We start from the raw sequence: 14,825 nt of genomic DNA, 5'->3' as shown, positions 1-14,825 counted from the left end.
CTTTCCATAAACACTGCAGAAGGGAAGATCTGTAGGCTGAAAGGTTTTAATGAAGAAGACTGAGCACCTTGAGCAAAGAGAAAATAGAGTAACTCGCAAGTTTCATTCCAAAATGTCTAACTGTGCAGGAATACTGTCTTTCTCCAAAAATACAATCTACCCGGAAAGTAAGTCCTAGCTGGGTTTTTACACATGTGCCCAATCTAAGCCCTGCCCCCCAAAATAAGCCCTAATTAAGACACCGTCCACCGTCCAAGGTGGGTAAAAATTAAGCTAGGGTGTGGATGGGGGTCGTGGAGTTGCCCTACTACTTACCTTTGGGCAGGTGCAGCCAGACCTCGCACATCTCAGCCCATTTCTGTTGTGGTCCACAAGCGGCCAGTGGAGCTGTCAGCAGATTTGGAGAGTGGGGAGGTTGGGGAGGAACATGGGCCAGTTCTGGAGTCTGGGAAAGGCTCTGATGAGGGCTCTGTGTCATAGGCAGAGAGGGGGCCAGAGCCATATGCCAGTTATCAGCTGCCTTTGGAGTCAGACATCGGTGAGGCAGACGAACAGCTGGAGCCTGTTCCCAGTGTGCGCATTGTGTTACTCACAACTCCCACAATTCCCAGCATCTTGGAAAAGATCAAAGATTAAATGTTTTATGCCTCTGTGGGGTTAGGGTTAGGGTTAGATAGGAGAGGCTTCTGTGGGGCCAGCCTGAGTGAGAGAAGGGAATAAGATAGGAGAGGCCTCTGTGGGGCACGCTGAGGGAGAAAGGGGGATAGGAGAAGATCAATGGGCCCAGTCTGAGGGAGAGAAGGGGGATAGGAGAGGCCTCTGTGGAAGAGACGTGTGCATGCGTATGCTCCCATTTTCGAACCGATAGGGAAAGTAAGTGAATGCCACCCCTGATCATACTGGCAGATCTTGTTTCAAGCTCCCTGGGAATTACTATAAATGTAACAGCAGATTAAACTGAAGTAGTAGAGCCCTTTTTAATGTGCACATCAACACGAGACAAATGGGATTCGGGACTGCTCTACAGTACTTGACTGGAAAGGTTGAAAGATACATTTTGCTGAAGCTTTATTACTTTCAACCTGTGTATTTTTAACTGGAAGACAACTGCTGTGACACAAAAGAATCACACCTATTTTCCCCCTGGCATCTCAGAAAGCTATAAAATATGATTGGATGATAACCATTTGCTCCCTAGCTAGCAGAGTTAAGTAATGGATGGATCGCATTTGTGGGATTGAAATGAGCTCATTTTTATGCAGCCTCCCTCCAGCCACACACAGAACACTTCAAATTAGGCATTAAAAATGTGCTTTACATGTTGCACCTAAAACCCAAGCAGTGCAGGTTGCTAGGAGGGGAAAAAAGGGAGGGGGGAGATATCAAGTGACCAGTGGCTTTTCCAAACATAATACGTGGTCTCTGAGCTAAAAAAGAATAAATCTCAGGGGGAGGGGGGTGGAATTAGCATAGACATATTTCAGTGACCAGAAAGCATTTTAACTAATAAACAGCAGTTCTGTCAGAATCAATACTTGAGATGGAATTTCAATTTCCATATTTAGCAAAAAAAAGCAGAGTCCCCAAATACAGGTACAGTGGTACCTCAATACTCATCATTAACTGGTTCCAGGAGATGCAATAAGTACCAAAAACAATGAGTACCAAACACAATTTTCCCATAAGGAATAATGTAGTGAGTCACAAGGCCACCAATATTGACAGGTTTTAGCTTGTGCATTGAGTACCAAACAAACAACGAGTACCAGCACAAAATTTTCACATCAAAATGCATTGAGTACCAAATTTGATGGGTTTCAAAGCAGTTGAGTACAAAGGTACCATTGTATTTGGAAAGTTATTTTTTCGGGATAGAAAAGGGGAAACAGCTCACTACTCTGAGCCGGGTGGAGTAGAGCTGCATAGAAATGTTAATAAAATAAATAAAAATATTTCCGTAATCCAAAGTGTCAGCAAAAAAAATCTCATTTCACTCTGCAGAATGTTTAGAAAAAAGAAGAATTCAAGATGTAATTATCCTGAGCCTAAATTCACATCAGAGATGCAATCCAATACAGTACCAAGTGTGGTCATTGACTTAAAATGAACTATTCTACAATGAATCAATTATAATTTGATTATTATTATTTTTTTGCCTGGGTGACAAAAGGCATGTAAACTCTTTCTTGGGAAATTGGTGACAGTAAATTCTGAGGAAACCTAACATATTTTAAACTGAGTTTGAATAGGATTGCAGGTGGTAGAGTATGTAGGTGGTGTAACAGCAGGAGCATGTAAGTGTTGCTATGCAACACATATTTTTGTTCCAAGGAAAAAAAAGTTATTGTGTCAAGAAGAGTAAACTCAGTGCGTTAGGAGGGAAGAAAAATGGAGAACTAAAGACAGTTCTGTTAAAAAGCAGAGCCCATGAATACAATGAAATGAAGAGCCAGCAAGTAGATTGACTCATCTTCATAATTCCTCTATGGACAAGGAGAGGACTTAAGATTTCCCACAAGTCCTCTGTACAGTTGCTTCTCTCAACGATTTAGAGACTCCCATTGGGTTTAGAACTATGGGAGATGAGGGATAGTCCTCTTCACTCAAACTGTCCTTTTTTAAGAACACTAGATTTGTATACTTTCTTTTCAAACCACTTTAATAAATTCTTTGCTAGCTGTTTTTTCAGTTATTAGGAATCTTTTAAAGCACTGGCTGAGTTTCCTTCAATCCTCCAACTTGGATAGTATAGACAGAATGTATGTTTATGTTTATGTACCTATATGTATATGTTTATGTATTTATTTTGCTTGACATATTCTGTTTTAAATTGTATAATTGATTTTATGGTTGTTTGCCATCCATTCTCACTTGTTTGACATTTGTACAAATTGTATAAATAAATAAGTATACTTTGAATATTTTTCCTTCACTTGTTTCCCTAACGAATCTGCCCTCTTTTCTTTATTTCATTGTTTTTTAAAATCTGTATGTGTTTGGTTATCTGATTTCCAAATATAAATAAAGGTACAAGTCTGTGCTTTGTAGAATATTCTTTATTGGATCCATCTAGGGCAGCTTCTGTCCATCAAAACTTTTAGTATAACTGAACTGACATTTTAAACAGTCAGGAAAAATAAGCCCAAGGATTTGTTGAGAACCTGGGATGGTGATAAATGATACTTTTTTTTTTAGTAAGGTCTTAATAAACCTAAGGAATATTTTATAAGAATTTGTAAAGCCCCAAAAGAACAAACATTTGTTTATTTGTTTTAAAAGCTTTCTATGGTATATCTATCCCCCAAAAGAATAAGATTGCAATAAATCTAAATAATGTTTTAGGTTTATTATTAACCTTCCTATACTAGTAGTTCTTACAATACTAGACAACACAGTATCAATAGTAGAGACCTTCGAGTTTCTAGGTTCTATCATATTTCAAGATTTAAAATGGGCACCTCACATCAAAAACGTCATTAAAAAAGCACAACAAAGAATGTTCTTTCTGCGCCAACTCAGAAAGCTCAAACTGCCCAAGGAGCTGTTGATTCAGTTTTACAGAGGAAGTATTGAGTCTGTCATCTACACCTCCATAACTGTCTGGTTTTGCTCTGCAACCAAATAAGACAGACACAGATTTAAATGGATAATTAGAACTGCAGAAAAAACAATTGCTACCAACCTGCCTTCCATTGAGGACCTGTACACTGCAAGAGTCAAAAAGAGGGCTGTGAAAATATCTACAGACCCCTCACATCCTGGATATAAATTGTTTCAACTCCTACCCTCAAAACGACACTAAAGGGCACTTCACACCAGAACAACTAAACACAAGGACAGTTTTCCCCCAAATGCCATCACTCTGCTTAACAACTAATTCTCACAACACTGTCAAATAATGTACTAAGACTGTATTACTATTATTCTTTTCTTCCTAGTATCTATATCTTCCCACTTATGACTATAACCATGTTGCTTGTATCTTTATGATTTATATTGATTTATTTATTTTCTAGTACGATTTGATTGCTTATTAGTAACCTATGACTATCACTGTGTTATATCTTATGATTCTTGAATGTATTTTTTTTCTTTTATGTACAACGAGGGCATATGCACCAAAGACAAATTTCTTTTGTGCCCAATCACACTTGGCCAATAAAGAATTCTATTAAAATATTATTTATTATCTCTGGTAACCCTTTATAGGACTTTTGCTGATCAGGACTGAACAACAAGGCTTTATGGATTTGTTTAGATGTAAGAGATGGGCATGGGAAGAAGAGATCATTTATTGTATTTTAAGAGAATGTTATGAGTTCCTAATGATTTATGATAAAGGGGAAGCCAATTCTTTTCTATTATATTCCTATTTTCTCTTTCTATTCTATTTACCAATTTCTCTTTTTCTGTTTTTTCTCTTTTTATTCTTTTATTTTAGTTTGCATTAGTTTGTAATAATTTTAATAAAATTATTATATATAAAAGGACTAAACTTAACGTTTTTCATTTTTATCAGAGTTTGTTGCAAAAAAAATCAAATCCAGAAAGCACACACAGAAAACTGATTCAGATGGATTCCCTAACTTCTTTATATACATAAAGACAGATGAATAAATGTACAATACCAATAGTAGATTCTTTCAACTTGGTAGAAGTTACAAACAGAACATAAGCAGGAGAGAATAGTTTCATTCAGAGCAGACAGAGAAGTTTCAGTGTCAATTCTCAACACAGGCTCAGATCTGTTTAAGCTCCCAATGGCTGACTTAGTTGCTATGCCTATTCATTGGCTGATCTTGTTACCATGTCTCTCCCAGTCATGAATATTCTAACAATTTTTAATTCAGGCTATAGCTTAATGGCAAAACATAACTAACACATGCTCTTCGTGGGCTCATAGGATCCATCCTCAACTACCTGTTATGAATGAAATGCACCCAAATGATTTGAGATGGAAAATAAAATAAACTATATTGTCTTTGTGATTGTTGTGAATTAAATTGCACAGTGGCATCTGCAATTGCATATATAAAGGTGTTGTGGCCCAGCAGCGGTTGGCTGAGCTGTTGGTGGACTCTGACAGCTTAGACTATTATGGGACTACTCTGGAGGATGAGGAAGACTCTGGAGGGTGTTTGGAGTCAGAGCAGGAACTAGAGAGGCCTGTTGGCCACCAGGTGGCATCTGAGTCAGGGAGCAGTGAGGAGGAACAGAGGGAAGTTGTCCCTGATGTGCATGTGCGTAGAGCTGAGAAGAGAAGGGAGCAGCTGTGGAGAAGACGTCATAGAAGGAAATAAGTACAGCTGGCTAAGGTTGTGGCCCCTCCCAGAGAGTTTATAGGTGGAGCGATGGGAGGGGAATCTTTGCAGGAAACAAAAGTCCATTTTACTAGCTGTTGAGAAAGCATTCCATAAGTCTAATCTTGGTTTCTTGAAGATAGCGTTCTAGGCTCCTAGTCAAGGGGTGGTTTTATCTTTGTAATTAGTCATGGCAGACAGCCAAGCCTGTGTCTGCATATTCATTAGAATCACGGGACAGAACATAGAGGTCACCAACCCAATGTTGTGATTGAACATGGGCACAGCTTTGATCATATCATCCTGGCCACCTTCATGCCTTTTTTTGAAAATCCTCCAGGTATTCCACCTGTTCTTAAATCTATCAAAGCAGCACTTATATAAGAATAGCTTGTGGGTCATTTTGCATCTGACTTTCAGTATAAACCAAATTTGGGCTTCCACTTTGAGGAGATATGCAATCACACTTTAGAAATATAAACGGTTGTGAAATGTGAAAAAAAATTACTTGCTTTATCTGTCCGTGTACAGATAGACATTGTATGGTCCATTTAACCTACTGCTTGTGAAAAGCTGGTTTTAGATGTGCTTTTTCTATTGAACTCCAAACTCAGGCAGTTCTCAGTCTGCATTGTCACTATTACTTCACAACAGCTCATAAAGGAAAATGGGAAACTTTCATTTAAAAAAAACCCACAGAGAAAATCCTCCATTGCCTTCATTTTCCTAATTGCCTAAATGCAGCCATCTTCGGTGCTCTCCTTTTGCAAGCAGATAATAAAACTCTTCAGCAGAGATTTTATCCTGTCTCCTACTGAGACTTAAACAGAGCAAGAAAGAAATAACTCAATCTTCTTTATTTTCCAGTATTTTGACAGAAAACGCTGACTACAATTTTATCCTTTTCTCTTCATGATTATACCGAGGAAAAAAATAACCCTCCAAATTGATCTCTCTTTCTTAAAACTCCATTTTAACTGAGAGCAGCGTGTGCTTCACAACTGGGTTTTGAAATGCTCTGCCTTCCTTGACAGCTACGTTAATGATGCCATTTTAAATAGCTCACTAATTTTGTTTACAAAGACAGTTTCCAGGTTTAATATCTTCCAATATTATCGTTCAGATCTGCTCAATTACTCTGCTTAAGTATGTTCCTTTTCGCCTGCAAAGGCTGCACGGCCCACACGTTTTCCCTCTATGAGTGAGGAGGGAGCTGGGAAACATTTCTACTTTTTATTTTTTAAATAATAAGCTCAGGAAGGAATGTAATGAAAAACTGCCATGGTAGTTCTAGTGTAGAGTTAATGGCAAAATTACGAAAAAGGTGGAACCAAGAATATACAAAAGAGGGAAGATGGGATAATAAGGCTGAAATAATTATTTTCCTATTGAAACCAAATGGTGGTTTAAATACTTTTTCTAGTAATATCAAGATAAATGTATTGAGTAGATTTGTATGTCTAGTTCAGGGGTCAGCAACCTTAAAAACTCAAAGAGCTACAAGGGTCCTAACCGGAAGCCCCCCTTTCAATTTTGGAGCTGACCGAAAGTCCCGTTCCCCCACTATAGAGTCTCTTCCTAGCACGACATCCTTTTTCCTCTCCCTGTCCTAAAAGCACTATCAATTGTGGAGCCGACTGGTGGCAGGGAGCTGCAGCAGAGGGGTAAAGAGACATATGTGGCTCCACAGCTGTGGGTTGCTGACCCCTGCTCTAGTTAATGCTCCAATAAGATCCAAACCGTTGAAAATAGTTTAAGAGTTTGACTCTCTCATTCATGAATCAGTTGTGTATCTGTTTAGATAATCTGACTTTCTATCTGAAGTCCCTGTAATCTAGTTTTCCATGATCTAATGCAGGCATGTCCAAAGTGCGGCCCGGGGGCCAAACGTGGCCCTTTTTCAAATTTCAAGCGGCCCGCAGCCTCTTCTCCCCACTGGAGTTATTTGCTTAGTCTTTCATAAAATACCGTATTTTTCAAAGTATAAAGATGCATCTTTTTCCCCTCAAAAAAGAGGCTAAAAATCTGGGTGCACCTTATACACTGAATCCAGCATTTTTTACCTCCCAAAACTCTGCCCCCTTCACCAAAATGGCTGCGTATAGCCTTTAGGAGGTTTTCAGAGTGATCCTGGGGGCTGTGGAGGGCATAAATGAGCAAAAAACGGGCCATTTTTTTGCTCAACTTTGCCCCCCCTAGCCTCCAGGAGCACTCTAGAAGCCTCTTAAAGGCTATTCATGCCCTTTAAAAAAAAGGCCCATTTTCGTGAAAAATGGGCCATTTTTGGGAGAGTGCAAAAACTTTTTTTTTTAATTTGCCTCTTCAAAATCTTGGTGCGTCTTATACTCCGAAAAATACGGTAGTTAATTCGCATTCAATGTTAAGGGTTCAAAGAATGTCAGGCTGAATGATCGGCCCCACACATTTTCACCTCACCAAATCTGGCCCTCCTTGCAAAAAGTTTGGACACCCCTGATCTAATGGATTATCTAAACGTTTACTCAAAGTCTAAGTGTGCAGTCAATGACAGCCAGCATGAAGCATGTTTCCTGAAGTCTTTTACTTCCGGAGGACATTAGGTTGGGAATGATAGAAAGACCAAGGTAGATATTACAAAAAACTCAGGAATATAAGAAATAGTTTTTATCCAATCTATAGTAGAACGTTGATCACCAAAGCTTCTCACCATGACCAAATCGTGTTCTGACCAAAAAGTTCACAAAATTTTTGAATCTGGTCACGAACACATACTCGGCTAACAATCAAACACGGTCAATTTCCCTTTCCACACCATTTTTTTGGTAAATTTTGTTGTTTTTGGTAACAACAATCTCGTGTGGCTGCTGCATTAATTTTGGTTAGGTTCAGGTCATAACCAAATCGGGTTGTGACCAAAGTTATGGAACGAATTACGGTCATGACCAGAGGTTCTACTGTATTTATTTTAATATGGCTTATTCTTCTCCAATCTGCTATTCTTGAAATGTGTAAGACTATTACATTTGGGGATTTTCATCTGGCTGGGACTTCTTGGAAGTGTATTATCCAAACAGTTCTGGAGGTAACACAAGTCGGGGAAGCCTGATCTATACAGAAATTGTATCATATAACCTCCTTGGCCCATCCATGAAGTAAGACCATTTATCGGTGGTTGAGGACTTGGAGTCTCTATCACATTGCCACTGCTGAGGAAGATTAGATCAAGGTGATCTGACAGAAAAATGGTATTTCTGTGGGGAAATGGAAGAAAATCTTCCAGGCTGATAATTCAATTTCACTTGGAGGAAGAGTTTCTCTAAGTAAACAATTTAATAGTCAGTAATTAGCCTGCTGAGAAAACATTTCTCCATCTGTTGACATAGATCCATGCCTCGGAAATCCTTTCTAAATCCAACTGTTCACAGGTCTGGTCTGATTTTCATCTCACTGGTTATCTGGCTAGATGTTTTGCCAGCCCAACCACTCTGTAGAAACATATGATGGAGATGCTGATAGTTGAAGATAGAATACAGAGTCCAACTCCCTGCTCAAGCAGGAGACCCTATATCATTTCAGACCAATGGTCATCAGTCTCTTTTTGAAAGCCTTCAGTGATAGAGCACCCACAACTTCTGAAGGCAAGTTATTCCATTGATTAATTGTTCTCACCATTAGGAAATTTCTCCTTAGTACTAGATTGCTTCTCTCCTTGGTCAGTTTTCAACTATTGTTTCTTGACTTGCCTACTGGTGCTTTGGGAAATAATTTGACTCCCCTCATCTTTGTAGGAGACCCTCAAATATTGGAACGGTGCTATCATGTCTCCCCTAGTCCTTCTTTTCATTAGACTAGACGTACCCAGTTCCTGCAACCGTTCTTCATATGTTTTAGTCTCCAGTCCCCTAATCATTTTTGTTTCTCTTCTCTGCATTCTTTCCAGGGTGTACCAAGGCTTGGGAGGAGCGAATAACCAACATTTTACCATCAAGAGAAGATTCTGCATTTCTTTTGTTTCTGAAAAAGAATAACATCAACCAGTGTGCTTCCCTCTGGTTCATTTTGTGCTTCTCTCTCCAAAGCCGGGCTGCTACATATGAAAATGTCCTCTATGATCAGGGAAAAATAAAATAAAGTGAAGGACTGCCATTGATCACCACTCTTATGCATAGTCAGAGGGCATAGAAACAGAAGTTGCAATTTACCAGGTCTCTTGGACTTTGTAACAAGTGAGGAGAAGGACCCTAATAAGAAATTCACGGACACAGTTGATCAGATAACCTCCCAAAATATGCTGGTCACAATTCTAGAACTGTAATTAAACCTTTGTGGATGGGATACAGGTAATCCTTCAGTTGGCAGAACTTTCTGTCTCCCATCATGTATGCTCACTCCACCAGATGTAGCAGGCATATTCCAGGTACTTTTCATCAAACAACACCATCTTGTTCGACCCAGGAGCCACACCTTTTCTGTTGCATCCATCAGGTTCAAATGCTGTAATATCAGGGAACCAGAAATGGGGAAATATTAATATTAATAGGTTTAAAAATAGTTTATATCCTTGGGCTGTCAGACTCTTAAACACAACCACAATCACTTCATGCACTTGCAGAAACCTATAACTAGTTTTTGCTTTGGCTTTTTTCTTTTCCCCTAAATTACTTGCATTGGGATTATTCCTTATACTATTTATGTTGTTTGTGTTTGTTGCCATGGATTGCGCCAGTCAGGCTAAAGCCAATTTCACTGTATTTATTTTATACAATGACAATAAAGACTATACTAACAATCGGCACATAATCAGCACAAAACCTCATACAGCCCAAGACTTTGTGTTTATCAATCCAAATCAAAACGATGTCATAATCATAACTAATAATTTATTTTGGTTAAAAAAAAAATAACATTCACGATTGCGACTCCTTGGGGGGGGGGAACTATACAAGAACAACAAATTAAGTAACACTTTACTGCCCTTTCATAACACCCCAAATCGGCTGCTTCGCTCTAACGTGTGTTAGTGTTACCATATGTGTTATTCAGCATAAAGAAAAGACAAAATATTACAATACAATACAATACAATACAATAGTTGGAAGGGACCTTGGAGGCCTTCTAGTCCAACCCCCTGCCTAGGCAGGAAACCCTATACCATTTCAGACAGATGGCTATCCAACATCTTCTTAAAGACTTCCAGTGTTGGAGCATTCACAACTTCCCCAACATTGTTTAACTAATCTTAGGCTAATCTTAGGCTCACTATGTAGGACAATTCTGCACTGCAGAACTAACAATTGTTAGAGAGAAAGTGAGCTTCCCAAGCAGAACATCAGTGTCTTCATTTAGTAAGACTCAAAATGCTTGAAATACATTCCCTGTCGATATACTCTCTCACAAAATCATTATATGTAGCAGATCTGGTATCTCCTAAGGGTGTGCTAGATTTTTTTCAGAGGTCTGAGTTTGAGTGCTGATAGCTATGCTCTCTTGTGAAACTCACCCACCTGCTCTTTATGTCACGAGTAATTTAGTCAACGAGCAACGAAAGGCAGCAAGCCATATTTAATAAACCTTAGTGTCCCAATTAATTCCCTCCAGGCAGCTAAGACAATCTTCCTATCTAATTTTCAATTTTCTGTTGACCTTACCTCTACACAGGACTCTTCCGTTTTCAACTGGTTGGCCTCTTTCTAGCTGGGTTTCCCCCCTCCCCCCTTCTAGATATTTTCTCCTTCTTTCTCCATTCATGCTCCAAAATGCATTTTATTACATGTAAATTTATAATCAATGGACTATAGATGCTTTGGTAATAATGGTCAATCCACATCCCTGCTGATACAATTTAGAATACATTCAAACGGTTACACAAACTTTAAGAAGTATTGTATGGGGAGTCTCCATATTTCTTAGTTCAGCTCTGAAATAAATACACACTTGATTCATGTTACAGCCTTCTGTGACTGGGCCACAGTCAAGCAACTTAAAATGCCAGCCTCCAGTCCTTGAATAACAGGATAGCAATGATGCCTAAACTACATTGCTTTGACCCCGACTTCTATTCTGCCTGAGGAATAAGGCCCACAAGAGGTGCTATAATGCCGGATAAGTTATGAAGATGATTGTTGGATTATTGTGGCCTGCCAGCAGCCAGCAGAGTTAGCAGCAGATTCGGACAGTGAGGAGGTTGGGGAGGAACATACGCCAGTCCTGGAGGCAGGGGAAGGTTCAAATGAGGGCTCTATGTCAGAGGAAGAGATGGGGCCAAGGCCATCTATCAGTTCTCAGCTGCCCTCGGAGCTAGACAGCAGTGAGGCAGAGGGACAGCTGGAGCCTGTTCCCAGTGTGTGCATTCGCAGAGCTGCCAGAAGAAAAGAACAGCTAAGAAATCAGGATCGACTTGGGAGTAAAGCCACAGGTGGACGGTGAACGGCCCTTCCCATAGGAAATAAAAGAGGAGCGAAAGGGGAGTGAGCTTTTGCAGGAATCAATTTGTTCCTTAGTTCGTTTCAGGAGTGTGAAGATCTGTCCGTGAATCTCAAAGACTCTGTGCCAAGCCTTTCCTTGCACAGCGCTGCGTTTGGAAAAATTTTACATGGCAGCTTTCCAAGCTAGCTAAGGCCTGTGGTCATAAATTCACCTTTGAAAGACTGTTTACCAGGCCTTTGCTGAATGTGAATGAGAGGAATTCACATTCGTTTCATAAAAGGGGTTTTGTCGGGACCAGGAATCTGCTTCTGCTTTTTGGGGAAGCCTAGATCAGACATGGATTTCCCTGGTTTTTGTTACCCATTCAATCCCACTGAGTGCCCCATGTGGGCAGGACAAATAATCATCAAACATTCCCTTAGTGCAGTGTTTCTCAACTTTTAAGTTTGGCAACTTTAAATTCCCAGAATTCTCTAGCTAGTTACGGATCTCAAAGTTGCGAAATACCGCTTTAACATATATGGCGTTCTCCATATATGTGGACTATTTCCCTAGCCAGCAGAGAATTCTGGAAGTTGAAGTCTAAACATCAAGCACTTTCTGAGATTTCCTTCTATAGTCACCAGGAATGGATCTAGTTGCCATTTGGGACTTTGCCCAGTGATGGGATTCAAAATGTTTTACTACCAGTTCTGTGGGTGTTGCTTTGTGGGCATTGCTTTGTGGGTGTGGCAGGGGAAAGATACTGCAAAATCCCCATTCCCTCCCCACCCCATTAACCTGCTTTCCAGCTCCATTCTCCTGTTCAGGGCAACAAAAGATGATCAGCTGGGAGGCAGTGGGGGCAGAGAACCAGCCTATTTGCCGGTTCTCCGAACTACTCAAAATTTCTGCTACTGGTTCTCCAGAATCTGTCAGAACTGGCTGAATACCACGTCTGGTCTTTACAGCCCAAATGTAGTAGCTTTATTTGTCATTTTATATGCCATTTTATAGCCAGGCTCTGGTTTCCCTTGTTGCAGGCTTTTGCTAATAAGCTACAAATTGTGTACCGCCCTCATAATTTGACAGGTTTTCAAAGTTGACAAATATGTAATAGCCTTGTTTCGTGGTTATCTGAAATCCTGAAATTACTGATTGGTTGCTATGCTGCAGTTTCTTGTCTTTAAAAGTGGGAATGCCATCCTTTTTTTTTTAACTTCTGGAGGGAAAGAAATACATGAGAAGGAAATGACAAGATTTCCAATACAGTTTTCACTATGAATGCAAGATTGTTGTGATACATTTTATAATCTCACCTAGAGATTTACTGTCACTTTCTTTATACGTTACTGTCCAGACTGACATTCTTGTCTTGTCCTAATCAGAATGCAAATTGTTTTGGATAGGTTGATAAAGGCTTTCCATGGAAGGGATTCATTTACCGAAGTTACTTGAATCAAATTAATCTTGTTAAAATAAATTTGTCATATATCTTCCTGCTAATAAGGCAGAACACCCTTGAAGGAGGGGAAATCTTAACAGAACTGTTTTCTAGAGCTCCAGATGGACTGAGCAACCAAAACTCTGGGTGAATTTAGAATTATATCAGTGTTAGGGGTGAGAAAAATCTGTGCATCACCTTACAATAATTGATGTGGATGTGAGTTTGTCTCTGGGACAGAGAGGTGGGGAAGGACCAGTGGGGTATTCGTGCCCCAGGTCTTACCATCCCAAATTGCATGATAACAGATACATAGATAATAAAATAGAATAATAGAGTGGGAAGGGACCTTGGAGGTCTTCCAGTCCAACCCCCTGCTTAGGCAGGAAACCCTACACCACTTCAGACGAATTGTTATCCAACATCTTCTTATAAACTTCCAGTGTTGGAGCATTTATAACTCATGGAGGCAAGTTGTTCTACTGATTAATTGTTTTAACTATCAGAAATTTCTCCTTAGTTCTAAGTTGCTTCTCTCCTTGATTACTTTCCACCCATTGCTTCTTGTCCTGCCCTCAGGTGCTTTGGAGAATAGCTTGACTCCCTCTTCTTTGTGGCAACTCCTGAGATATTGGAACACTGCTATCATGTCTCCCCTAGTCCTTCTTTTCATTAAACTAGACATACTCAGTTCCTGCAATCGTTCTTCATATGTTTTATCCTCCAGTCCCCTAATCATCTTCGTTGATCTTTCTAGAGTCTCCAGTCCCCTAATCATCTTCGTTGCACTCTTTCTGGAGTCTCCACATCTTTTCTCCATCGTGGCGACCAAAACTGAATGCAGTATTCCAAGTGTGGCCTTACCAAGGCATTATAAAGCGGTATTAACACTTCACGTGATCTTGATTCTATCCCTCTGTTTATGCAGCCTAGAATAAGGTAAGATAGATATAGATCAGAATTTCTCAACCTTGGCAACTTTAAGATGTGTGGGCAATGCAGAGTGAGCTCATGCCTCATGAAAACTGATGCCATGCAAATAACACAGCCTTTATGCTGGTCTTTTTTTTTTTTAAGGAATTTTAACTGAGACAAAAGGTAGCACACTGGGCATAGGAACATTCTGAGCTTTTCAAAAGTCACATTAAGATCATTCATCTTGATGTGTCTTTTCTTATTCCCAGTCTTCACAAGCAATGCTTAGAATACGGAGAGAATTGCCTGTGGCATAGGAGAGGTCCTTCATATTGTTTGGTATGCTTTGCTTATTTTCTGCTGTTGTTGCCTGTCTCTTTAAGAGAAGAAATATTCAGCTGAAAATAAAAGCACACTATATTAGAGAAAAGGGCTAATCTACAAGCTTCTGCTTACATTCATACAATGCACGCACTGTATCTCTTTTCTGCATCCTTATGAGAACTCTTTAGACCCTGTTTATCATCTAGGTCTAAAATCATAAAACCCAATTATCCAGTTCAATCAAATTATATTTTATTCATAAACCAAATATACAGTCCAATTAAACGTTAACGAGTTCATTATCCGAGATGGGCAATGAACAATCATGAATATCCCTCCAGAGGTTGTTGTACAACTCCATAGTCTCTGATGAAGGATGATGGGGTTTGTAACACACAAAAGCATTCCGAAGACTACATTTCTCTTTTTTACATAGTTATATAAAATAGTTCTCTTGA

The sequence above is a fragment of the Natrix helvetica genome (assembly GCF_964273705.1).
Source record: "Natrix helvetica genome assembly, chromosome: 6".
Classification (NCBI taxonomy): Eukaryota; Metazoa; Chordata; class Lepidosauria; order Squamata; family Natricidae; genus Natrix; species Natrix helvetica.
This window is presented reverse-complemented; position numbering follows the sequence as displayed.